The sequence below is a fragment of the Mustela putorius genome, unplaced genomic scaffold (assembly GCF_011764305.1).
Source record: "Mustela putorius furo isolate JIRA1106 unplaced genomic scaffold, ASM1176430v1.1 tig00000224_pilon_pilon_pilon, whole genome shotgun sequence".
Classification (NCBI taxonomy): domain Eukaryota; kingdom Metazoa; phylum Chordata; class Mammalia; order Carnivora; family Mustelidae; genus Mustela; species Mustela putorius.
In genome coordinates, this window is record NW_025421321.1 from 32,898,116 (window position 1) to 32,924,416 (window position 26,301).

At 40.2% G+C, this 26,301-nt stretch overlaps 1 long non-coding RNA gene across 1 annotated transcript in view; it reads left to right on the top strand.

The window, feature by feature from the left end:
• Nucleotides 1-8,618: 8,618 nt before the first annotated feature.
• Nucleotides 8,619-26,301, top strand: part of LOC106004780 — a 34,980-nt gene continuing 17,297 nt past the window's right edge. The window contains exon 1 of the long non-coding RNA XR_001177786.2: nucleotides 8,619-8,852. This is a non-coding gene — a long non-coding RNA (uncharacterized LOC106004780). The remainder of the gene's footprint in view (nucleotides 8,853-26,301) is intronic.

The following is a 26,301-nucleotide window of genomic DNA, read 5'->3' on the forward strand; positions in this document are numbered from 1 at the left end:
AAGTTCTTTCATCTGTCGAGGGAGCTAAAAATTCTCTGAGTCTAGACTTTAGAGTCCTTTTATCTTAGAGTTCCTGCCCCCTCAGCAACTGGCCTTGTTAGTATCTGGCCAGTTCTGTGGTAGCTGGTGGGTGTTTTTGCATCTGGACTCTTGTTTGACTCTGCCTCTAAATCATAGGGTGACCTGAAGATGTCACTTAACCATTTCATGTCTCTCATTCTCTAAATATAAAATGGAGGTACATTAAGAATGACTTTTGTTCTGGAGGGCTTGCATGGACTAGCTAATTAGGCCTTGGACTACATTTTAGAACTACGAAGCATGTTAATTCAAGTCACCAGGCATTTTTTGAGTGTCTGTGATATACAGAGCAAGTAGAGGCATGGTGTTCCTGAACTGTGGATGTTCTATTCTAAACATCTCCTTCATTTTGCATCTCTGTGAGACTCTATTTCACCTCTAAGAATGCCTATATCTCCATCTACATGTTTTTAAAATTTCTTTGTGTGCCAAAACTCACTCCTGAGTACTTAATCATTCTTTCCCACTCTACTTTATTTACAGGGAAACATAGCATGATTCCTTCTTGCCTTTTAGGAAATTCTGTTGGAATTCAACCAGTAGGGAAAATGACCTCTTCCTCTTCTGCTAAGCTGATCACATTTTTCTGGGTCAGAACATGGCATGGTTCATACAAGTCTGCATTATGAGCTCAGAGCAGCATACTGTCCCTTTTTTATTTCAAACATGGCACCAGACCTAACCTTGGGTCTTACAATAGTGATACCATGATATCATGATATCACCATGATATCACTAGTGGCCGTGGAAATTTCAGGTCTTTGGGGGTCTCTGCCAAGTGCATCCATGAGCCTGCAATACAAAATGCCTGAGATCCCCAGGCCAAATCTTCCTTGGACTCTGTCTCAACCCAAGATATAACAGTATGCTATAAACAACTTTGGGATGGAGTTTACCCTGTCTAGAGCCAGCTACCCAAAGATTGATACTTGGCCTTATTCTACTGACCCTGTTTTCTACTTCTTTTAATTAAATGTACAGAAATACAGCTTTATTACTGTTGCAATGGATCCAGATCTCCCTAGCCTTTAATAATTTGTATCCTACCTGTTTTTTTAAATTAACATATAATATATTATTTGTTTCAGGGGTACAGGTCTGTGATTCATCAGTCTTACACAATACACAGCGCTCACCACAACACATACTCTCCCCAATGTCCATCACCCAGCCACCCCATCCCTCCCAGCCCTCTCCATTCCAGCAACCTTCAGTCCATTTCTGGAGATTAAGACCCTTATGGTTTGTCTCCCTCTCTGGTTTCATCTTATTTCATTTTTTCCTCTCTTCCCCTATAATCCTCTGCCTTGTTTCTCAAATTCCACATATCAGTGTGATCACATGATAACTGTATTTTTCTGTTTGACTTATTTCACTTAGCATAATACCCTCTAGTTCCATCCATGTTGTTGCAAATGGCAAGTTTTCGGGTTTTTGGATGACTGCATAATATTCCATCTATATATCCATCTACCTATATATATATATAATCTCACATCTTCTTTATCCATTCATTTGTCAGTGGACATCTGGGCTCTTCCCATAGTGCAGCTATTGTGGTCATCACTGCTATAAACATTGAAGTGTAGGTGCCATTTTATATTACTTCATTTGTATCTTTGGGGTAAATACCCAGTAGTGGAATTGCTGGGTCATAGGGTAGTTCTATTTTCAACTTTTTGAGGAACCTCCATACTGCTTTCCATAGTGGCTGTACCAGCTTGCATTCCCACCAAGAGGGCAGGAGGTTTCCCCTTTCTCTGCATCTTCACCAACATCTGTTATTTCCTGACATTAATTTTAGCCATTCTGACTTGTGGTTTTGATTTTTATTTCCCTTATACCAAATGATGTTGAGCACTTTTTCATATGTCTGTTGGCATTCTGGATGTCTTCTTTGCAGAAATGTCTGTTCATGCCTTCTGCCCATTTCTTGATTGGATTATCTGTTCTTTGAGTGTTGAGTTTGCTAAGTTCTTTATAGATTTTGGATACTAGCTCTTTATCTGATAACTCCCATTCTGTCAGTTATCTTTTGGTTTTGTTGACTATTTCCTTTGCTGTGCAAAGGCTTTTGATCTTAAAGTCCCAATAGTTCATTTTTGTCTTTGCTTCCCTTGCCTTTGACAATACGTCTAGAAGAAAGTGCTGTGGCCAAGGTTGAAGGGTTTGCCGCCAGAGTTCTCCTCAAGGATTTTGATGGATTCCAGTCTCACATTGAGGTCTTTCATCCATTTTGAGTTTATTATTGTGTATGGCATAAGAAAATGGTTGTTTCATTCTTCTGAATATGGATGTCCAATTTTCCCAACACCATTTGTTGAAGAGAAAGTCTTTTTCCTATTGGATATTCTTTCTTGCTTTGTCAAAGATTAGTTGACCATAGAGTCCATTTCTGGGTTCTCTATTCTGTTCCATTGATGTGTGTGTGTCTGTTTTTGGCCAGTACCATACTGTCTTGATGATGACAGCTTTGTAATGGAATAAGTCTGGAATTGTGATACCACCAGCTCTGGTTTTCTTTTTTAATATTCCTCTGGCTACTCAGGATCATTTCTGGTTCAATACAAATTTTAGGATTATTCCATTTCTGTGGGAAAAAAAGTTGATGGTATTTTGATAGAGATTACATTGTGTAGATTGCTCTAGGTAACAGAGACATTTTCACAATATTTGTTTTTTCAGTCTATGAGCATGGAATATTTTTCCATTTCTTTGTGTCTGCCTCAGTTTCTTTCATGAGTATGCTATAGTTTTCTAAGTACAGATCCTTTACCTCTTTGGTCAGATTTTTTCCTAGGTATCTTATGGTTTTTGGTGCAATTGTAAATGGGATGGACTCCTTAATTTCTCTATCTTCTGTCTCATTGTTGGTGTATAGAAATACATACTTCTATGTATTCATTTTATATCCTGACACATTTCTGAATTCCTGTATGAGTTCTAGCAGTTTTGGAGTGGAGTCTTTTGGGTATTCCACATAATGTATCATATCACCTACAAAGAATGAGAGTTTGACAACTTCATTGCTGATTCAGAAGTCTCATTTATTTTTGTTGTTCGATTGCTGAGGCTAGGACTTCTAGTCCTAAGTTGAACAGCAGTGGTGATAGTGGACATCCCTGTTGTGTTCCTGACCATAGGGGAAAAGCTCTCAGTTTCTCCCCATTGAGAATGATATTCCCTGTGGGTTTTCTTAGATGGCTTTTATGACATTGAGGTATGTACCCTCTATTCCTACACTGTGAAGAGTTTTAATCAAGAAAGGATGCTTTTTTTGTCAAGTGCTTTTTCTGCACCTACTGAGAGGATCATATGGTTCTTGTCCTTTTTTTTATTCATGTAGTGTATCACATTGATTGATTTGCAGATGTTGAACCAACCTCACAACCCAGAAATAAATCCCACTTGATCTTGGTGAATAATCCTTTTAATGGTAATGCTGGCCTCATAAAATGAGTATAGAAGTTTTCTTTCCATTTCTATTTTTTGGAATAGTTTCAGAAGAATAGGTGTTAATTCTTCTTTAAATGTTTGGTCGAATTCCTCTGGGAAGCCATCTGGCCTTGGGCTCGTGTTTGTTGGGAGATTTTTTGATTACTCCTTCAATTTCCTTGCTGCTTATGGGTCTGTCAGGTTTTCTATTTCTTCCTAGTTTAGTATTGGTAGTTTATATGTTTCTAGGAATGCATCTATTTCTTCTAGATTGCCTAATTTATTGGCATATAGTTGCTCATAATATGTTCTTCTAATTTTGGGGGGTGTTTGTTTGTTTGTTTTGGTATTGGTTGTGATCTCTCCTCTTTGATTCATGACTTTACAATTTGGGTCCTTTCTCTTTTCTTTCTGATAAGTCTGGACAGGAGTTTATCAATCTTATTAATTCTTTCAAAGAGCCAGCTCCTAGTTTCATTGATCAGTTCTACTGTTCTTTCAGTTTCTATTTCATTGATTTTTGCTCTTATCTTTATTATTTCTCTTCTCCTGCTGGGCTTAAGCTTTATTTGCTGTTCTTTCTCCAGCTCTTTTAGTATAAGGTTGGACTGTGTATTTCAGCCCTTTCTTGTATCTTGAGGAAGGCTTGTATTGCTATATACTTCCTTCTTAGGACTGCCTTTGCTGCATCTTAAAGATGTGTTAAACAGATCTTAAACAGCTGTGTTTTCATTTTCATTTGTTTCCATGAATTTTTAAAATTCTTCTTTAATTTCCTCGTTGACATATGCATTCTTTAGTAGGATGCTCTTTAGCCTCCATGTATTTGAGTTCTTCCCAACTTTCCTCTTGTGATTGAGTTCAAGTTTCAAAGCACTGTGGTCTGAAAATATGTAGGGAATGATCCCAATCTTTTGGTACTGGTTGAGACCTGATTTGTGACCCACGATGTGATCTATTTTGGAGAATGTTCCATGTGCAGTAGAGAAGAATGTGTATTCTGTAGCTTTGGGATGGAATGTTCTGAATATATCTGCAAAGTCCATCTGGTCCAGTATGTCATTTAAATCCCTTATTTCATTGTTGATCTTCTGCTTAGATGATCTATCAGTTTCATCTAGGGGGATGTTAAAGTCCCCTACTATTATTGTTGACGTGTTTCTTTGATTTTGTTATTAATTGGCTTGTGTTAGGGGCATAAATATTTACAATTGTTAGATCTTCTTGTTGGATAGATCCTTTTCAGATGATATAGTGTCCTTTCTCATATCTTATTACAGTCTTTGGTTTAAAATCTAATTTGTCTGATATAAGGATTGGCATCCCAGCTTTCTTTTGATGTCTGTTAGTATGATCAATTGTTTTCCATCCCCTCACTTTAAATCTGGAGATGTCTTTGGGTTTTAAATGAGTCGCTTGCAGAAAGTATATTGATGGGTCTTGCTTTTTTTTTTTTTTTAATCTAATCTGATACCCTGTATCTTTTGATTGAAGCATTTAGTCCATTTACATTCAAGGTAACTATTAAAAGATATGAATTTAGTACTATTGTATTGCCTGCAAGGTGACTGTTACTGTATACTGTCTCTGTTCTTTTCTGGTCTATGTTAGTTTTGGGCTCTCTCTTTGCTTAGAGGACCCCTTTCAATATTTTTTGTAAGATTGATTTGGTGATTGCAAATTCTTTTAGTTTCTGTTTGTCCTGGAAGCTTTTTGTCTCTCCTTCTATTTTCAATGACACCCAGCTGGATAGAGTACTCTTGGATTTATATTTTTTTCAATTAGTACCTTGAATATATCATGACAGTCCTTTCTGGCCTGCCAGGTCTCTGTGGATAAGTCTGCTGCCAATCTAATGTTTCTACTGTTGGAGGTTACAGACCTCTGGTCCCACACGCTTTCAGGATTTTCTCTTTGTCTCTGAGATTTGTAAGTTTTATTATTAGATGTCAGGGTGTTGACCTATTTTTATTGATTTTTGAGGGTTTTTTTGAGCCTCCTGGATTTTGAGACCGATTTCTTTCCCCAAATTAGGGAAGTTCTCTACTATAATTTGCTCCAATATTAATTTACTCCAATATGCCTTCTGCTCCTTTCTCTTTTTTCTTCTTCTTCTGGGATCCCACTTATTCTAATATTGTTTCACTTTATGATATTACTTATTTCTCAAATTCTCCCCTTGTGATCCAGTACTTATTCATCTCTTTTTCTCAGTTTCTTTATTCTCCATCATTTGGCCTTTTATGACTAATTATCTCTTCTGCCTCATTTATCCTAGCAGTTAGAGCCTCCATTTTTTATTGCATCTCATTAATAGCCTTTTTGATTTGGACTTGGTTAGATTTTATTTCTCTAAAAAAGGGATTCTCTAATATCTTCTATTTTTTTCAAACCCATCTTTTATCTTTAGAATCATTATTCTGAACTCTAGTTCCAGCATCTTAGTAATGTCTGTATTGATTAGGTCCCTGGCAGTCATTACTACCTCTTGTTCTATTTTTTGAGGTGAGTTTTTCCATTTTGTCATTTTCTCAAGAGAAGAATAGATGAACAAGGGAAAAAAATGTTAAAAGAGTAACTACGATCCCAGAGAAATGTACACTAAACAATTCAGAAAAGACCCAAAACTGATGGGAAAAGGAAAAAAAAAGAATATGATCAAGTTGATGAATAGAAAAGAGCCATTCACTAGTTTTGGGGTAAATTTTTGTTTGTTAGAAGAAACTGCATCCCAAAATTTTAAAGAAATAATTTATATACACATAAAACATAAGGCTAAATACAATGAATGGATAGATGACTGTAAAAATGAAAATTAAAAAAGATTTTAAAAAGGAATTAAAAAGCTGGCTGAAAAAGGAAAAAAACCTCAAAAAAAAAAAAAAAAGAAAAAAGAAAAAAAAGACCCCCTTCTCAGTGCACCCTCAGAGAAAATTTTAAAAATTAAAGTTGAAAGACCAAAGAATCATGGAAAAAAACCATGAGTTCTATGTGCTTTATTCTCCTAGCAATGGAGATGTGCACTTCTCATTGATCAGTAAACTTGGTCTTGGGGTTATGTTTTTGCTGATCTTCTGAGGGTGGGGCCTCTTGCCATGATTCTCAAATGTCTTTGCCGCAAGCAAAATGGCACCACCGTTGCCAGGGGCCAGGCTAAGCAATCTGCTCAGGTTCATTCTCAGAAGCTTTTGTTGCCTGAACACTTTCCGTACAGCTTTGGAGGACAGGAATGAAAATGGCGGCCTCTCAATCTCCTGCCCACCTGGTAGGACCTAAGAGTTCAGTGCACCATCAGAGAAAAGCAGTCAATCCCTCCTATCTCCCTGGTCTCCAGCTGACACTCTGTGCTCACCAGGCCTGTGACAAAGCATTTTTAATCCCTAGTGCTTGGCCCATTTGGAGTCTCCAGACCCAGCAGATTCCTACAGTGCATTCTCATGCTGTTCCACCCAGGAGAAAAAGATGAGTCTCACCAGTTCTGCCATTTGTTGGGCCCCTGCTCCAAGAGCAGTGGCCCTCCTGTGCAGTGGATCCCGGTTTATGGCAACCCTGAGCTGAAAGCCCACCCCTTGGCTCACTTTTTGTGACCGGCTCCCCTGCTCTGACACCTGGGAGCTCTGCCACACTCAGGCTCCCTCATGTTTCTGTGACACCAAGAGTCCTGAGACCACACTGTCCCAGCAAGTGTTCCACTCCCCCACCCCACCCCCCACTTAGCCACTGGAGTGACGTTCTTCAGCAGATCAAACTTCTAAAAGTTCTGATTTTGTGTTCTTCTGCTCTATCACTTGCCAGGAGCCAGCTGATGGAAACTCCCTCCCCCACCCCACCCCCAAACCCCATGATCTCTCTTCTCCTATATGGCCTCAGATTCACTTCTCCGCACCACCTACCTTACAGAAAGTGGTCACTTTTCTGTTCATAGAGTCTCTGCTATTCTTTTCTTCATTCTCCAGTTGAGTTCATAGGGTAGGTGTTCTGAATGGTTTGGTAGCTATCTAGTGGAATTCCTTGGACCAGAAAAAATTCAGGTTTCCTACTCCTCCGTTGCCTTGGCCTCCTCCCCAGGCCCTGTTTTCTTACATTTTCAATTAGGTTCTTTTGGTAGGAACATTTCTGGGGGACTCTGTTGTGAGCAGTTCTGGAATTGATGGGTATTGTTACATGAATGTACATTTGCCTTTTTTTTTTTTTTTTTTTTTGTGATCTACCAGAGGGAAGGATCTTCATTTGGCTGGAAACCTGGGATGATTTAGTCTCTACTATTTTGGCATTAATTAATGAGCAAATGTTTCAAATACTTAGTTATCTTATGGATATAAAGAGACATCTTCAACAAATCTGTACCATAGTTAAAGATGCATAAATCGTGTGTGCTAAGAATGAGCAGCCATGTTGACAGGAGCAAACTGCTGAAAAGATTTAGTGGAATTTAGCTCTCTAGCAAAAGGGCACCACGGGTCTTAATGCTTCATGTCATCAAGTTTGTGTAGTGCGCATTTCATAAAGTATTTGGCTTATGCTAGGTGTTGTTTAAAGGATGATATCCAGGGATGTGATGCAGTGGACTACAGGGAGAAAAACAACCCCTTTAGAAGAACAGCAGCAGTTAAACACCTGAACTTGCAAAAGCAAAACAAACACACAACCAACCAAACAACAACGAAAAGACTCCATGAGAGTGCTGTTGAAGCCACTTCTCTACTTCAGGCATCCTCTCTGAAAACCAAATTTCATTAGAAATATGAAAATGGGATAAAACTTTTGGGACAACTTCTTGACTGTTCAGCTTTTCCTTCCAAGATCCTTAATTATCAAATCTTTAGTATAAGGGATCCAAGCATATCTTATCCATTACATTTATTCATCTGACAAATGTGGGCTTGAAAAGTTAAAGCTGGCAAGGAAGATTTTGTGGTTGGAGGATCTCTTAGTGTTTTCTGAGATTGAGATTACTTTTTTTAAAAAGCTTTTCAAGGTAACAATTGGCATCACAGAAGGCCCCATGTCACAAATACCAATCCTACACAGAGTAATTCATTAGCTGTACTTCTTTATCCTTGAAGAGTGCTCACTGCTGAAATACAACCTATTCAATGAGATTTCTTGTAGATGGAAACATCATGGCTCCTCATCTTCTATTTCTAGCAACTTTTTGTTACTCCAGGAATGTCAGCCCAGCTGACTTTCCCATGGACCCTGAGTCCCATTATTTATGAAATCAGCGATTCTATTCATTATGATGTCACAGTAGGACTGGTTTTATACTAATTTTAGAATCTCTGTTCTCTTTGGATCAGACAAGCCATCAAATGGCCTGGTTTGCCTTTTAGAAGGTAAGAAATCAAAAGTATTCAGTTATGATTTTAAAAAAATCTTATTATTCTAGAAAACTAGATATTTTTCTTGGACACATAGTAGAGAGACCCATGATTGCTTTAAGGATGATCATACAATTACATTCATTTTAAAATACTCCAGTTAGAAGAAATATCATAACAAGTATGTTAAATATTCACTGTCAGGAATGCACCATAGGATCAAGGTCCTGCCAATCCCAGATAGCACCTTCAGGATTTTTTTCAATTTAACATTACTAAAATTTTGTTGCTTTGATTGAGGCAAGATGAAGAAATAGTAAAGTAATGCAATGTGTGTAGATAAAAATGTAAATGTTAATTACTGTGAAGCTGTCATAGTTGTCAAGCTTTGTGCTCTATGAATCAAAGGAAGGATATGATAAGGATATTTTACCCAACCTGGGTAAAATATATGTGAATTCATGTTTTTCTTAAATACAATTGGAAATATTGGTCCTTATATTTTTGTCCCTTCAAAATATTAAATTTGTCCTAAGCAAATAATTGGATATGTGCCAAGATTTAGCTACAAATTGATAAATAAACTGGAATTAACCTAACATTTAAGTTGTCCAACTTTAGGAGAATAAGTAAATAAATGATGGTACATGCCTACAATAGAATTCTTGTAGTCACTTGAAAAGATATTGCAGGGGAGCATTTAATGACATAATAAGATGATCAACATGTACTAAATGAAAGATGTAGTTTGCAAAATAGACAGTATTAGTTTTCAGTTCTTTTTGGGTCACATACCTCTTTTGGAATGTGAATAAATGTACATTTGGTCTGGGTTTCTTATCTCCTATCTCCTCTTTTCCCTGGCTACTGTTATCACTCTCTTGTTTTATCATGAGTGGTTTTCTCCAAGCTTTGATCTTGGCAGTTTACACACACACACACACACACACACACACATATATATATTTCTCCTTGATATGCAAATCAGGTAAATCATATTACAGTGGACTTTGAAATTTCTTCTAAATTTTATGTAAACAAAAACTTTCATACATAACTTGTTTAAGATGGGATCAACTGTTCAGATGATTTTAATGTTCTTAGTGCTCATTTTTTGTGTTTTTTTTTTAGATTTTATTTATTTGACAAAGAGAGGGATCACAAGTAGGCAGAGAGGCAGACAGAGAGAAAGGGAGAAGAAGGCTCCCCGCTGAGTAGAGAGCCTGATGTGGGGCTTGATCCCAGGACCCTGAGATCATGACCTGAGCTGAAGGCAGAGGCTTAACCCACTGAGCCACCGAGGTGCCCCTAGTCCTTGTTTTTGATGGTCGTTCATCCATCCGTTCATCCTCACATGTAAAACACTGAGCACAGCATCAATTTATCCATTCAAGTCCTTTCTGAACAACTACCTTGAACATGGCTTGTCAATGGTGAATAAGACAAATCTGGTTCTGTTTTCTTTATGTTTCTGAGAGAAGCAGACATCAATTAGCCACTAAAAACAAGATGATGGTGCTACAAAGTACAGAAAGACAGGAGCATATGGGCATATACTGGGGCTCTCAGCCTCTTCTGAGGTTATCAGGGAAGCCAAGACCCTAAGGGTGAATTGAAATTAGATTAGAAGTTAGAGTGCATGGGAAGGAAACAGCATTCTGAGTAGAGGGAATAGCATGTGCAAAGGACCCTGAGTCAACACTTGACCTGGATTCCTATAGGTTTTCATAATTTAGAGAAGGTATATGCTTAGTCATTGGCAATCAAGAGAGGTATAAATATAACTGTTTCAACGGACTCCATTCTGTTTTCAAAGTTTGTTTTCCTCAGTTGTATTTCGAAACCAGAAGATGAATGTCTGTTGCAGTTATGGTGAACTTCCCAATAGCTCCAAGGATATGCAGGATGTCTTGTCAGAAGTAAGCCAGCAAGGTTTCAACTATAAACCTCAGATGTGAACACCTGACTCTCAATTGCCTGGAGGGTCCCCTAGGTGGCTCAGTTGGTTAAGGGGCTGATCTTGGTTTCTGCTGAGGTCATGACCTCAGGATCCTGGGATCAAGCCCCATGACCAGCTCCATGTTCAGAGGGGAGCCTGCTCATGGATTCTCCATCCCTCTCCTGCCCCTCCCCCTGCTTGTGCACTCTTTTTCTTTAATACAAATAAATAAATTTCTTAAAAAAAAAATAAAAATTGCCCTGGAAATTTAAAAAGTGATATCTCAAATTGTTTGAAAAAATTAAATTCCAAGTTCTGAATCCTTCATATTCTTAATCTTTCATATTCCTTTGATATTATGTGAGATTAATTGATACTTCAATAATATTTGATAACTATTATTTTGGTGAGGGCAAAAAGGGTTCTGTTTGCCCGTAATGTATATAGATGATCTGATGTGCTTCCTTTGAAGCCTGTTTAAACATCTAAGTAGATGCAAGTTCACCACAAATTATAGGTAGAGTAGATCATTTTGTAGTTATCTTCTGATCACTTGACTGCACTGAACCTTCTTATCAAGTTCCAGTTATATCAAATTTTGCAGCAGGCTTGAATCCATGCAACCAGACTTTCTGGAAGAGAAAGTTCAGTGTAAGTTCAAAGGCAAAGGATGTGACAGAACCACTTTGCAAATATGAACGATTGAAAGAAACATTATTTCCCCACATTTAAGCATTACTGCCCTCCCACTTCCTGTATAACATCATGTAAGATAATATTGCCCACAAATGCCCAGACAGATGCTGAATTATTTATAAGAACAGGCTACTGATGTGAATTGGAGAGAAGAAATAACAAAACAAGAAATAATGATGTTATGTTACTGATCAAGTAAAAGGACATAAGCAAACGTGAGTGAACAATATCGCTAGAGATTTACACCCACAGGAAAGCTGTATGCTGTCACTTGGTTCATGTAGATCCTTACTTGAGAATAGAAACAACACCTGGGGAATTAGCTGTACTGTATTATTTAACGTTTTATTTATAACTTTTTAGCAATTTCCATAACCAGCATTATTTAGTCACAGATGTCTTTGCAATCAGGATCACAGGCTTTGACAGCCATATTTTTTAAGAGAGATGATTTGTGGTATCTCTCCAATATTAGACAATTTGGAATCTTCTGGTCCTTGCCTATTCACTATTGTGTTTTTATAACAGACTACGTCAGCAGTGGCAATTAGAAGATTTAGAAGCTCTATTCTAGTAATCTTTTCAAAAGAAATGTCTAAAGACTCTGTTTCTAAGGACTTCATTGTTCTGTCTTTTCAGATGTGAGGGGCCTAGATAGTATTTAGATTTTGGCCATAAGCCAAGAGGAAGTCTCAATGGTTACCCCTGGGCTTAGGGTACAGAAGAGCCAGAAGTCTTAAGAGAGCCCTTTCTCTTCTCAGAAAGTTATTTTAGTTTGAAGATGTGTTCCCCAAACCTTCCTGATGAGCCACATTTACTAAATCCTTCTAATTTTTAAGGACCAAATCAAAGTTCTTTATCATGTATCAAACCATATCTAAATGAAATCGTAGGGGCGCCTGGGTGGCTGAGTGGGTTAAGGCCTCTGCCTTCGGCTCGGGTCATGATCTCAGGGTGCTGGGATTGATCCCTGCATCGGGCTCTCTGCTCAGCTGGGAGCCTGCTTCCTCCTCTCTCTCTCTGCCTGCCTCTCTGCCTACCTGCGATCTCTACCTGTCAAATAAATAAATAAAACCTTTAAAAAAAACTAAATGAAATCGTAGCTTTTAACAATTAAAATATAAATAATTCTCTACACTCCTTAGGATTTAGAAAGCACACAATGTACCTTGCAATGTATTTTCCTCCATGAGAGTAGGGACTTTATCAGGAAGTCAGATTTGTCTTCCTTTTTTTCTTTCATTCTCAGTGTCCAGAACTATGCCTGGCACAGAGTAGGTGCTCCATAAGTCTGAATGCATGAATAAATGAGTTTAAGCAATTAAAGTAAACAAGAGCAGGGTGTCTGGGTGGCTCACTCAGTCAAGCAACTGCCTTCAGCTCAGGTCATGATCTTGGGGTCCTGGGTTCGAGCCCTACATTGGGCTCCCTGCTCAGTGGGGAGTCTGCTTCTCCCTCTGCCTCTGCCCTTGCTTGTGCTCTCCCCCACCCCCACTTCTCTCAAATAAATTAATAAAATCTTGGGGGAAAAAAAAGTGAACCAGAGCAGAAATACCAGTATAACATATACATATAGACCTTAGTAATCTGGAACCACAAAATTAATTCACACTTAATGCCCACTTTATGATGACTTTGAGTCTCTGCCTGGCACTCAGGAAGTTAACTCCCATCAAATACGTCCAGGTATTTTTTAGGGGTCCTGAGAGTGAGAGCTCATGTGTGTTTAGAAATGTAGAACCTGCAACTCTTTTTCTAGTCAGACTGCCTGTAGCATTGGGAGAGAGGTTAATGATTTCCCCTTTGCCACTCCACTCCAAGTCTAACCCCTGACTTCCCATAGCACAGCTGAGACTAAGCTACAATTTTGAAAGTTTGAAAGTTGTTTGAAAGTTTAGCACAGGGGAAGTACAAGATGGTGGATATCTCAATGATTGCTTCTCTTAGAGCCCAGCAGACCCAAATCCAGCTTCATGGGACTGGTGGAGCTCAATCTGTCTCCAAGTAGCAAGTGCCACTCCACGTAGTAATGCCTGCCTCTGGGAATCCCTTGAGCTTGTCTTCACTACTTGAAATCCAAGTCTGAAAGAGAAGGAAGACTCCTCATCCCTGAGATCGATGGCTTTCCTCCCAATTCTCTGTCCCAAGAGCAGTCTTCTCCCAGGATGAGTGACAGTGGGAACATTCTCTCATTTTAAGGAAATTTCATTCTTCTCCTTATGACCATCTCTCACAGAGGTGCAAAGCCAGCATATACATAGCTTTAACCCAACTAAATTTCATAATAGACCTCTTAGTTTATGTTTAAAACAGACAGCTAGTATCAATTTAAAATTATTTAAGTTTGTTCCTTAGGCTTCAACAGACACATAGTATGGGTACTTGCTTTATATTTGTATAACTAAGTATGTGAGTATATTTTCCTCCCAAACAAAGTAATGGTTTGCCATAGGGATAAATTAATGTACTTTTTTTTTTTTTTGAGAAGAAGTCTTTTGCAATTTTTAAATAAACAAACACTTTCTAGTTCCTAGCCATTAAATTTCTTAGGAGTGATTTTCAGCCAGGATGCCATATTTCAATTAACGCAGGCTGGGCTAAACGCACTATAGCATCCTCAAGCAGAAAAAGAACATTAGTGGAAAAACTGGTGATGTCCAAACAGAGTGTGTGGCTGAGTTAATAATACTGCACCATGTTAATTTCTTAGTTTTGACAAATATACGAAGAATAAGTAAGATGTTATTATTAGGGGACACTGGACGAAGGGTATTTAGAAACTATTTGTACTATTTTGTAACTTCTCAATAAATCTAAAATTATTCCAAAGTAAAAAAGTTTATGAAACATAAAACAATCTGGGACATTGATTTCAGGCACCAGAATGTAACCAGCTATTATAGTTGATTGTTAAATTTAATGTTAATCTTCTTAGAAACTAAAACAAACAGGGGAATAGGTAAATTGTATGGTTCTTGTAAGGAAAAAAAAAGATACATTATATTCATTTGAAGATAGAAGATTTTCCAGCTTAGGATTTTAGAAGGAATTTACTGCATGAATGCCTATGTAAGAAATCATGTGTAACTTAAAGGATAAAGTATTCAATTACTGTTTAATGAAAAAAAAAATAATTGATCCAAAATAGTATTTAAAATATTGTGCCTCAACAAGCTCAAGTGCACAACTTAAAAAACCTCACAAATTTTTTTTGTGGGGTCTGGGGGACGGCAACAAAAATTAAATGTCACAGGTATGTGACTTTTTAATTGTCTAACCTAGAGAAGTTAACGATATAGGAAGTTAGGATTATTGCTTAGAGAACCTAAATGAGTGAAACTAATACATCCTTTAGGCTGTGTCTCTTCATTAAAAGGTGCTGCAGCTTACTTTTTACCAGAGATGGGTCATAAAATCATTGATTAGTTTTAGAAATGGTCAGTAAAACTGATTAAGGTGTATTAAATTGAGAATCTTAGGGTGGTAGGTTATCCGTCTTCCATCTTATGACAGCCTACATGAGGCCTATAGGAAGTACCTGTATTTATTTTTATCCCCAAATCTTTGAATCTGCTCAAGTAATTGAGCAAACACATGAAGGGAATTCCGTAACAATTTATAGGTAAAAGATGGTTTGGGCTTGAGTATTTTTATGAGTAACTTACCTGTCTACTACCGAGGTAGTACTACACAAACAAACATTTTAGTATATTCCTGTAAGGTGTCCACCTTTGAGTGAAAGTGCAGACTGTGCATTCCTTACAAGGCTCACTAACTCCTCTGTGGTGGAGAATGTTAGCTGTCTACCAAAATCTGTGCTCCCATTTCTCAGCCTCCTGTAGAGCTGATGAGGATTTCTTGTCAGAGAAATGTGGGAGAAAGCAATATGGTCAACTTCCACCTCACTTGTCTGGCCCTGGACTGCTCTCATCTTTCTTCTGGATAGCTAGAATTGAGCAGCCTTGGAAACTACACGTTGAAGATGGGGGACCCAGAATGACTGTGTGGAGCAGAGTTGTCTGCTGAACCAGAGCCAGTCACCTTAGGTTGAAACACAAGAGAGATGATTCCATACTCTCTCCGATTTAGTGGGTCTTAAGTTATAGCCTCTTAGCCTACCTTGTTTAATACACCTTCAAAAACAGGAATTCTGGCAAAATGTGGTAGGAAGTATGAGTTGGATCTATGATCTCCTCTCTCTGACCCTGAATCTCTGCCTTGGGTTTCATGAAATCGCAGGTGCCTTCAGGGACAGGACAAGACCTACGACACAGTTTACACTAACCTGGCCATTGGGATAGGTCAAACATCCTCTCACTCACCCATCAGAGCTGAACAGAGAGGGAAGGAGAATGTTCCTCTTCCCCTTGTGAGAACCCCTTTCTAGTTTTCTTACCATAGCAGTGGGCGGGAAGAACTGAACTCATAGGCCAGATACTGTTTCTCCTATTATGAGACCCAATCATCCCACCATCCAGAAAAGTATGGCAAAATAAATTCAAGGTTTGGGGCGCCTGGGTGGCTCAGTGGGTTAATGCCTCTGCTTTCGGCTCAGGTCATGATCCTAGGGTCCTGGGATCGAGCCCAGCATTGGGCTCTCTGCTCAGCCAGGAGCCTGCTTCCTCCTCTCTCTGCCTGCCTCTCTGCCTACTTGTGATCTCTCTCTGTCAAATAAATAAATAAGATCTTTAAAAAAAAATAAATTCAAGGTTTGACCAACTGAATCAGCCATTCCTCCCTTGGATAGCAACAGCAAGTTGGTGGGGATGGAAGTTGGAGATCCTCTTCCCTTCATTCCCCAAGAAGAGAGGAGAGTGGAAGTTCTATGTAAAAATGTTCCTACTCAAACAAGCCAGTCCTTCAACGTGTTCCCTCAGTCGATCTGTTGCAGGAGCCAAACAGGCAGCATCCACGTCAATATTAGAGGATGCCTGCCAAACAGGATGATTTGGGATTTAGTATTTGGTAATAGTGACTTTTTTGGGCTACACCCTCTGGGAGAAGACCTAGGAGCCTCGGGTATAAAGGTAATGAAGGCCTGACAGCGGGGTAACTGCCTGGGGTACTCCAGTTCTGCGGCCGGTCCTGGGTCACTCGCAGACAGACCCCTGACATTTGTGGAGTCTCAGCCAAACACATCAACAGAGTTATTTAAATGTTTTAAATCAAACTACCAAATTATAAAATAGCTGCCATTCTTCAACCCACAAATTAAAACATTAAGAAAAAAAAAAGCAAGAAAATTGTCTTACAGCAGCTACTGCAAAACAACACTTTGTTAGGCAATCTGCTATCCCATTAACGCTGAGGAGAAAGACTGGGCCAGTTCATCTTCTGCTTCTCTTACCCCAGCGCTTTTGCTGCTCAGATCCCACCCACCCTTTCTGATGCAGCGTTCATTTCTGAAGTCCACCGCAGCCGAACCCATAATCTGTGACAGCATTTGGAGGCAAGGCAAGGGATGCGGGGTAATGTTTCCCCGGCGGCCTGAACAAAGTCAGTCCGGAAAGCAGATGTGGAGGGGTGGGGTCTCAGAGCACCACAGCTGAGACGCAGACCCGGAATGACAAAGCCCATGTGCTCTTTAACACTTTTTTCTTCTTTTTTTCTTCATGTTTGTGACATATGGGGCGCTCCAAAGCATGGTCCTCCCCGGCCTGCATCTAAGGGCAGGGTGTCTTGCAGCTTCTCCTGGGAAGGCATTCAAGTTGCCTTGCCATTGTCGCTGGGGCCACTCCTGCTCTGTCTGCAGATTTAATCTGCGGCTCTGAGGGTGAGAGTTCTCTCTAACGATTCCTTCATTAGCGTCCTGAGGAGATAGACTTATTCAATTTCCTGATAGACCTCTCCCTGGGGAACATGAGACAGGAGCCCTCGAGTTTGCCCAGAGGATATTTGGGTAGCATTAGCCTGTGTATTATCTGAAAGCATCCTTCCACACCAACAGTCAGCCAGGGCCCCTGGGCAGAATTCAGGCATCTAGGATTTTTACTCCATCTCCAAGATCCCTTCATTTCCAAAGTTCCCATTTTCATTCTTTTTCCCTCAGGGCTTACTGAGTCCTTCAGCAAATAAACAGGGCTTCTGCTTCCCAGCCGGGCTACCAAATGCCTGAGCTGGGGCTGCGTGTCAGCATTGCCCCTTCTCTAACCCTTATTGCTACAGTTCATGCTCAGCTATACCTTCCAACAATGATCAAAGGACAGGGCCAGCAGCTTCATACATCTGTCCCAAGTGCCTAACAATAAACTCACATGGACCCCAGGGCAGACTCTTGTCTTTCAATCCCTGCTGGCTGGAGGGCATCCGTCTAACTCATCTGAGAGCTGTGCCAAATCATTGACCCCGATGGTCAGAAGGGAGAGGGGCTAGCATACAGCCCTGTTTTATGAAGATTGAGACTTCATCTGTCAAAAGACTATTCCCACCCACTTTGGGTTTGGACATGTGCATTTAAATAGGATTTATAGCCTGAAATCTACACCACGATTATACAGATAGCTTTTAGGGGCTCACAGGCTCGCAGAAGACCTGTGGATAGTGAATCAAAGATGCAGCTGCCCTTAACCATAGTTTTGGTGAGATGAGGCAGAGGGCTGCAACAACCAAAAGAAAAGCCTTGAGCCTAAATCTCATATTTAATAACATGATATTGAGAGGCTTTGTCCTTGAGAATGCTGACAAGAAAACGGACGTTCAATTTTGAGGGAAACGTAGCCGACTTATCTCAATACTTGGGGCGATAAGTTGTCTCCTTTTCGAGCATGGGATTGCTTGCTCTTCAGTCCTGAGAAACTAGTACAGACATAATTAGGGCTCAGCAAGGATTGAGAGATCCAGTTAGAAAGCTTCATTCCCATGTCAGGCATCTCTAGGTCCATTTGTTTTACTTTTAAAGTAATAACTGAGTATTTGCTATGTCCAGGCACTAGACTCAGCCCTGCCCCAGTATTTACTCCTCACCGAAAACTTCTGTAAGTCAAGTATTTTGTATTCACTCTCCAAATGACAGAGCTGTGGGGGAGGGGGGGGGTAAGTAATCTGCCAAAAAGTTCTCAATGAGCCAATCTCAGAGCTGGAGCTGGAACTCCCATCTGTCAGACTGCAGGGCCCTCTCCATGAGATCACTCTGTCTTCTACAGTATTTGCAAATATGTGAGTGTCTGGTGTTTGGTGCAAATAATGAATGTTAAGGGCATTCAGGTCTGGTGTGGGTTAAGAGTACCTTCACTGCAAATGTGAGAGCTGTCACTGCTCAAAAAATAGAGAAATGAACTGATGGCCTTGTTATTAAGTAATGCAGTTAAAATCACATTTGAAGGTAGAGAAATTTATCTGCTTCTCAGGCGAAAAAGCCAGAAAGTTTAACCTGGGTAGAAACAACCCTGAAGTAAGTCAGAATGCCAGATCTTATAACATGTTGGCTTCATGTTTTCTGTAAAGTTAGGCTAGATTTTTTCTTTCTTTCTTTCTTCCTTTCTTTCTTTTTTTAAATTCAGGAATCTGTAACAGGTCTTTCATTTTTCCCTAGTTAGGTTGAAGTCTGCTTCTGAGGATAAATACTGGAAGGAAGGAGAGGCAGCAGAGAAGGGTCTTCACATCGACACACACCTGTCCTTTCTTCCGCACCAGGGCAGAAGTTTCAGTGGAACATTCGAGGCCTCCAAATTCCATTTGTTCTTCATGTCCACCCTTAATGCCCCCGCTGTGTGGAAAGAGCTCATCATCCCGGGTTCACGATGTTATGACACATTTCATTTGGGAGTTTTATGTCACCAAGGAAGTGATTATAGAACAATATGTATTCGACAACCTTTAGCAACATGAACCTTTATGAGCATGGCTTTGGCATTTCCTTTTCTGTCCATATTGAGCTAAATCTGTGGCATGAAATGGAGGGAGGCTGGTGTTGATTTTGAGATGAGAAGCAGGACTGTAGACCTGGCCCCTTCACAGCCTCCACATACCAGCCCAGCTCTCCATAGATAGAAACTTGTAAGGATGGGTACTTTCACTGAAGTTGTTTTGTTGTTGCTGTTGTTGCTAATGATTCCTTATGTCTACCTCCTTATGTCACCTTGAGTCTTCCATGTTTATTTATATCCCATGAATTAATCTTTTTGAAGAGAGAGGGTGTAATGTAACAGTTAAGTACAAAGACTTTGGAAACAAATGGGTAACCTCTGTCATTTTCTAGTTGTATGACCTTGGGAAATAATTTCATTTCTCTGAGGTTACTTTATATACTGGGGAGTCTGAGGGGAAAATTCCTCCTGTTGAGGGTTCTGCTGAGAATCTTATATGTAAAAGTCTATGAAAGTACCTAGCAAAATGCCTGCCACACCATCAGGGCTCAAGGAGGGTTAGGTACTATCATCCCTGATTTTGTCTTTCATGTTCTAGTGTCCTGGTGAAAGGGCTATCACTATTTTTAATTCAGCAGGTGCCCAACAAGGCTATTGATGGTGTCTGTGTCTATACCAGCATTTCTTGATCATCAGTACAGGTCATGGAAGCAATGTATTCCTGCCTTAGCTTTATTCCTCTCCCTGTTATGTGTCTGGGCAGCCTCTACCTTCTCCTTCTCCGTCATCCTACTCCAGCACTTATCACCTGCTATCAGAATCAGGGTGGAAATGGTAGGCATACCACTACAGTTCTTAGTATAGTTTTAATCAAAACACTATTCCATATAATACCATAACATTAGGTGACTCCTGCTTAAAAACAAAACCAAAAACAAACGCTCAAAACTATTGTGTGGACCAAAAAATGTATTTGGTGATTGGATTTTTCTTTTGTTGTTGTTGGTTTTTTTTCCTACCAGTCATGCAATGTATACGTAATACAACTCTGAGACTATTTCAGAACCAACTAGCAAGAAGTGAAACATTTCACAGACTAGAAATTCCATTTAAATCTTTGTTTCTACCTGAGTGGACAAAGAGTTAGGAATTGCTGAGTGGTCTATCACCAAGCAAAAGGGTAGGGTAGGTCATCACCAGTGGGGTATCCTAGCCCAGTTGACATGATCTCAGCCACACTTCCTTATGCACCTGCAGTTGCCCCTTATGCATCACTCCTGCTCTGGGCCAGCTCACCCCCACTCTCCCCTGCTGTTGTGGCCATGCCCACAGATGTCTCATCAGTGCAGTGGTCTCTCTTCCTGTCCCAGGGAATTAATGCATTCATGGAACTTATTAAAAGGGGTACCAAATCTGAAAAAGGAAATCAAAATGTGGTAGAGTGGGCAGAACACAGTTTGGGGAGTCATTGGTAAATCTGAGTTCAGTCTGAACTTTAATACGTTCTGGCTGTGAGCCTCTGAGTAAGTCATTTAGCTTCTTGAGGCAGTTACTTTATCTGTGAAACAGTGCTTCTTTCATTCACAATGATATATTTGTTAGGTACTTATTAAGTGCCAGGCATTGTTCTGGGTGTCCACTGCTGGCAGAAGGGGGTTAGGGGTTGTAGGTTAATGGTGTGGGTACCAAGAGTCCAGTTTTAAAAGAAGTTAGAAAAGGATTCCTTTAGAAGGTGACATTTGAGCGAACACTTGAAGGAAATCAGAGAGTGAGCCATGAGGCTATCTGGGGGGAGAATGTTCCAAACCAAAGAAATAGCTAGTTCAAAGGTCCTGAGGTAGGAGGGAGGCTGGCGTGTCCTAAGAGCAGCATAAGACCAGTATGACTGGAGCAGGTGAGCAAAGCAGACAGTGACAGCAGATGGGGTCAAGGGAACAAGAGGGAGCTGAGTTGTGTGCAGTCTTGTAGGCCATGGTAAGAACTTGGGTTTTTGCTTTAGAGAGGATGGGAAATCACTGGAGGGTTGTGAGACTAGGACTTGTGTTCTGGAAGAGTCATTCTGGCTGCTGTGTTTAGAATAGACTGCGGGTGGGCAAGGCCAGGAAGCAGGAACATGGGTTAGGAGGAAAAGATGATAATGGTTTGGATCCAGGGAATAGCTGTGGAGGTGGGTTGGGAGTTGGTTACATACTGGACATTTCTTGAAAGTAGAAATAATAGGGTTTGATGATGAACTGGATTGAGTGTGAGAAATAGGAAAAAGTCAAGAAGGCCTGTGAGGTTTTCAGTCTGAGCAACTGGAAGAGTTGTGTTGCCATTCAGTGAGATAGTTAAGGCTGGGAGAGGAACCAGATTTGGGATGGGGGGAGAAAATGGAGAATTTAGTGATAATAACACCGGCCCTGCCTCCCTCACAGAATTAAATGTGATGATTTATGTGCAATTTACCCTCCAAATCTGCCCGTTACTCCTAGTATTAAAGAACTCTTTCTCTTCCTACTCAGAAGTGGTCTTTTCTATGGATAGTCCCCACTCTTTCATATGCTGGTGGTTCCAATTGGTGGTGGGTGAGGGGTTCCTAGCACATGGACTCTTGGATTGGACAGGTATTATCGGAGCTATGTTTAGGTGGATATTTTAGGATAGGTCCTCCAACCGTGACTCAAGTATGACTTAACAGTTAATACTTTAATTTCTTCCTAGCAGAATATTGTTTCTAATTTTTCTTTCCTATAGCAACTGATGTTGCCATGCAGATCTCTTGGTTGCTATGAGATGGTAACATTACTCTGCCCAGTGATTGGTCCGGGCGTCCTATGCAGTGTGGTTCTCACTCAGGCGACTGACACTGAGCTGTTACTATGGTGAACTTTATAATTTCCTTTGATTGGTGGATTTCATAAATAGGTCATCAGTGGAATTCATTATACTCCATAAGTAAAAATGAAAAATAAATATCATAACTTTTCCCTGTTATCAACATGAAGGAAATTTTAGCTTACTAACATAATGAATCTCCTTTGGATGACTTCAAGCCCTTCTGAGAACTGGAGTGTGATGATGATGGTGTGCTCAATTTTGGGTGGGAAATAGCATCCCTCTTGCTTGGAGTTGATTCTTCAGAGTTCAGGACATCAGGCTGACCAGAGTTTGGAAGGAGGAGGTGTGTGTGGACCGAAATGTAAACTCCCTTCTCTCTGAGGGATTCAGGGTGACTCTGGGGGTCCGGGTGTGGAAGCTCAGAGAGATGTGCGAATTAATGCAGCATTTTAGGATCAAATACTCTTGCGGTATCAGGAAGGCGCTAAGATTTGGGTTATCAGACTCACTCCAGAAAGGAAAGCCACTGAGATCTTATGGCTTGACCCAGGGTCCCAAGAGTCCAGGCAGACTTAGACTAGCTGAGTTCTCTGCCCTCCCACCCCCTCTCCAGCCTCATATGCAGGTGGGTAGGCAGATTCTTTGCTTATCTCTACTCTACAGTTAATGGGGTGGGGGGTGGAGATCGAGGAATGCTTTTTAACCCTTCTAATTTTGTGACCGAAGTCCCTTCTCTAGAAGAAGAAGTGGGAGAACGATGGAAGAACAACTTCGGAGGAGAGATGAACTATTTAAAGTAAATCAAATCTACCTTCTCTAACACTTGACTAACAGGTCTTGTTTGGAGGGGTGGGTGGGGTAGGGGATGAGCTGTATGAGAAGCAGAGTCAGGGAGCTCCAAAAGAGAAGAGGCAACAGATTAGGGCGCTAATATTTGACTCCCAGAGCGGATCATTTCTAACACCCCCTTCCTATAGGACCAAATTATTTTTGGCAATAATCACACAGTGAAACCAATAATAATAGTGGCCAGAAAAGTAATGCCTTTTTATGAAATGTTCTATCCTATCATTAAAAAGTTAAAAATAAAATAAATATCATATTCCATAAAAGGAAAAGTCTTCTGGAATAATACTTTTAATTTGATTAACGTATTTTTTGAAGAAACAGATGGAAACTATGCCTACTTCTTGGTCTTTCACAATAATGAACAGTAATTCTACAGTTTCTGCTTTTGTCATTAACTTCTGCAAATTTGTCAGTGACTTTGTCAAACTTGTTTTTCTTCCCATTTCTATGAAACATCGGTCTCTGATCAAAGAACCCTTTTTATTAATTTTAATTTTGAAAGGCTTCTTTCACATGAAGCAACATATTTAAGAAATAGGAAAAGTCTTAAACGTAAGGACATTTTTGGCAGAGATGCGTAAAAATCCTCTTTCACAATAAATAACAGAAAATTTTACACACAGTAAAAAACAAACAAACAAAAAAACTCCAAGAAGTCACATAGCATGACAGAATTGAAATAAACCAAGTTCTGTTTGTCTTTACAATGAACTATGCCATCATTATATATTTTGAATCAGTTGTTTGTATGTAAGAATACGTAGTACCAGAGAGATACGGGAGGCTTGGGCCCAGGGCAAGCTTTACTGTGTACTTACCCTCAGAATGAATGCGTGGAATTGATTCTCTGAATTAGCTTCCATGTAGAATATGTTTATTAAAGGAGAAGCAATAAAAAATGTGCTAAATTGAAGTTTATGCTTATATTATTAAAACCCAATAGCAATTGCTACAGTTCTTTAGAACTTAGCCCAACAAAAGATCTTTTTTGGTTGGGGGAGAGCGGTATATTACTGACTTTTTTTTTTTTTTTAAGATTTTATTTATTTGACAGAGAGAGAGAAATCACAAGTAGGCAGAAAGACAGGCAGAGAGAGAGGGAGAAGCAGGCTCCCTGCTGAGCAGAGAGCCCAATGCAGGGCTTGATCCCAGGACCCTGGGATCATGACCTGAGCTGAAGGCAGAGGCTTTAACCCACTGAGCCATCCAGGTGCCCCTATTACTGACTTTTTTTAGAACTGCTTGCTGTGGTGCTAATAGAAAGCAGACTGACTTTTCAGTTGGTTTATGATTGCTTTTAAGTCTTCTCTAGGCCAGGCACCACCCCAGACTGCTTGCCCCTGGGGTGGACCGCTCCTCCTGGCCCTGGGGCCACGAAGAAGCAGAATCACTATGATCCTGCCTCACTGGAGCTGAACGGTGTAGTCAAAGGCAGTAACGCAGAAGTTTGAAGGAATGACAGAAAATCACTGAGATGCATTTGGTCAGCAAATATGTGCTAAATCCTTTGACCCTGACACAACCAAATGGGTTTTCTTTTTTTTTCTTACTCTCATAATAAAAGGGGGAAAAAAAAAACAATCATGCATCATTAGCTGAGTGTCCTTTCCCATTAAAACATTAGTGATTTTTGAAGTTTCGTGTGCTATTCGTGCCAGCTCTTGTGTGGCCCAACATTTCCACCTGAATTTTTGCCTTTTTCCCCCCCTGTTCCATGGCATTGTTTGTTTGTTTGTTTTAAAGATTTTATTTATTTATTTGACAGACAGAGATCACAAGTAGGCAGAGAGGCAGGCAGAGAGAGAGACAGGAGGAAGCTGGCTCCTGCTGAGCATAGAGCTGGACACGGGGCTCGATCCCAGGACCCTGAGATCATGACCTTAGCCGAAGGCAGAGGCTTAACCCACTGAGCCACCCAGGCGCCCCCGTGGCATTGTTTTTGACCCTTAATTTCATTTTGCACTGAACTCAGCACTGAGTTTATCTCTACCAATAGAACATGGGATATGCTTTGCTGAATCTTCAGAACTGGTTTCGTCATAGGGGCAGTGGAATTGGAGGCATGAAGTTGCAGAAACCATTATGAGGGCTAGAATGATTGGTAAAAGAAGAAGGAAGAAAATACAGCGGGATCAAGACTCACCCTTCCAGGTTTATTATGTATGATGCTCCCTTTTTCTCCTGTCGCCTCATCAGACGGATATGTTTAGATCCATACTTGTATTAATAGATGGTCTCGGGTGTAGGGTGATTTAAAAGCTCTGGAATTCTACCACTAGTTCTGTATATTCTTCTAGGTTAAACATTATTTGCTCTCCCGGGACCTCTGGGAAGCACGTACTTACGGAGTACAGATGCCATTTGGAGAAGTCGCACATTAAATCTCTAATACTTCGGTATAAATAAGTATATTCGTTATCCTCGGTTATCTGGGGAAGGATGGGACCCTTGGGTATTCAGAAAGTTATGGAGACATCTCTTAGCTCAGGTCTGCTCAGCCTTGAATGTGTGCCTTTGCTTTAAGGAATTTCAGTTCTCATTCTCAGGAAAAATAACAACAACAACAACAACAACAACAACAACAACAAACAAAACCAGAAAAGACCCACCCTGTTGATGATAGGCCTGAAGGAACTTAACGTGTAAAGGATAACGTGTTTTAATCTCTGTTCTCACTTAAGAACCCAGAACATCCTTTTGGTCCACAACACAGCCCCTCTCTTCACCACAAGAGTGCTGGGGTCTTCATGCTATCATTTGTGTCTCATTTTTATTCTACTCACATATGTCTAGGGAGAGGGTCCTTTGAGATTTCTTCTTGGCTCTGCTTCAGGCTCCATAATAGCAATGGATCCATGCTTCTTAATACAGTGAGGGCAGGTGGCAGTGATCCAAAGTGGCCTTCACGGAGTGAGTTTGCATGAGTGGTATTTTCAGCATGCATTAAAAAATCTGGAGCCAGCCAAGACAAAAGCCCAGACTGACAGCATGCCCCTAAGAAGGGTGCCTGCACTAAGGTTTAAAAAAAAGAAAGAAGGAAAGAAAAGCATTTTCTTTCCTAATGAATTGAGTTAATGTGCTGTGCCAGCTTTTGTTCCTAGGACCATTGTATGTGTGCGTGTGCATGTGCGTGTGCACGTGCGTGTGTGCGCCTAGTTGCTCACACAGCTACTACTCAAAAAATCAAAAGGCGTGGAAAGTGTAGAAGTGACACTGGAGAGGTTTAAGAAGGCAGCCAGGAGGGTATCTACAAAAGTTGGTAAGAGCAAATGAGGTGAACTTGACTTTGTCCATGGTTTGCCTCTTGTTAAGTTTTAAACATGTATTTGTGTCAATATATAATCCAAGAATGTTC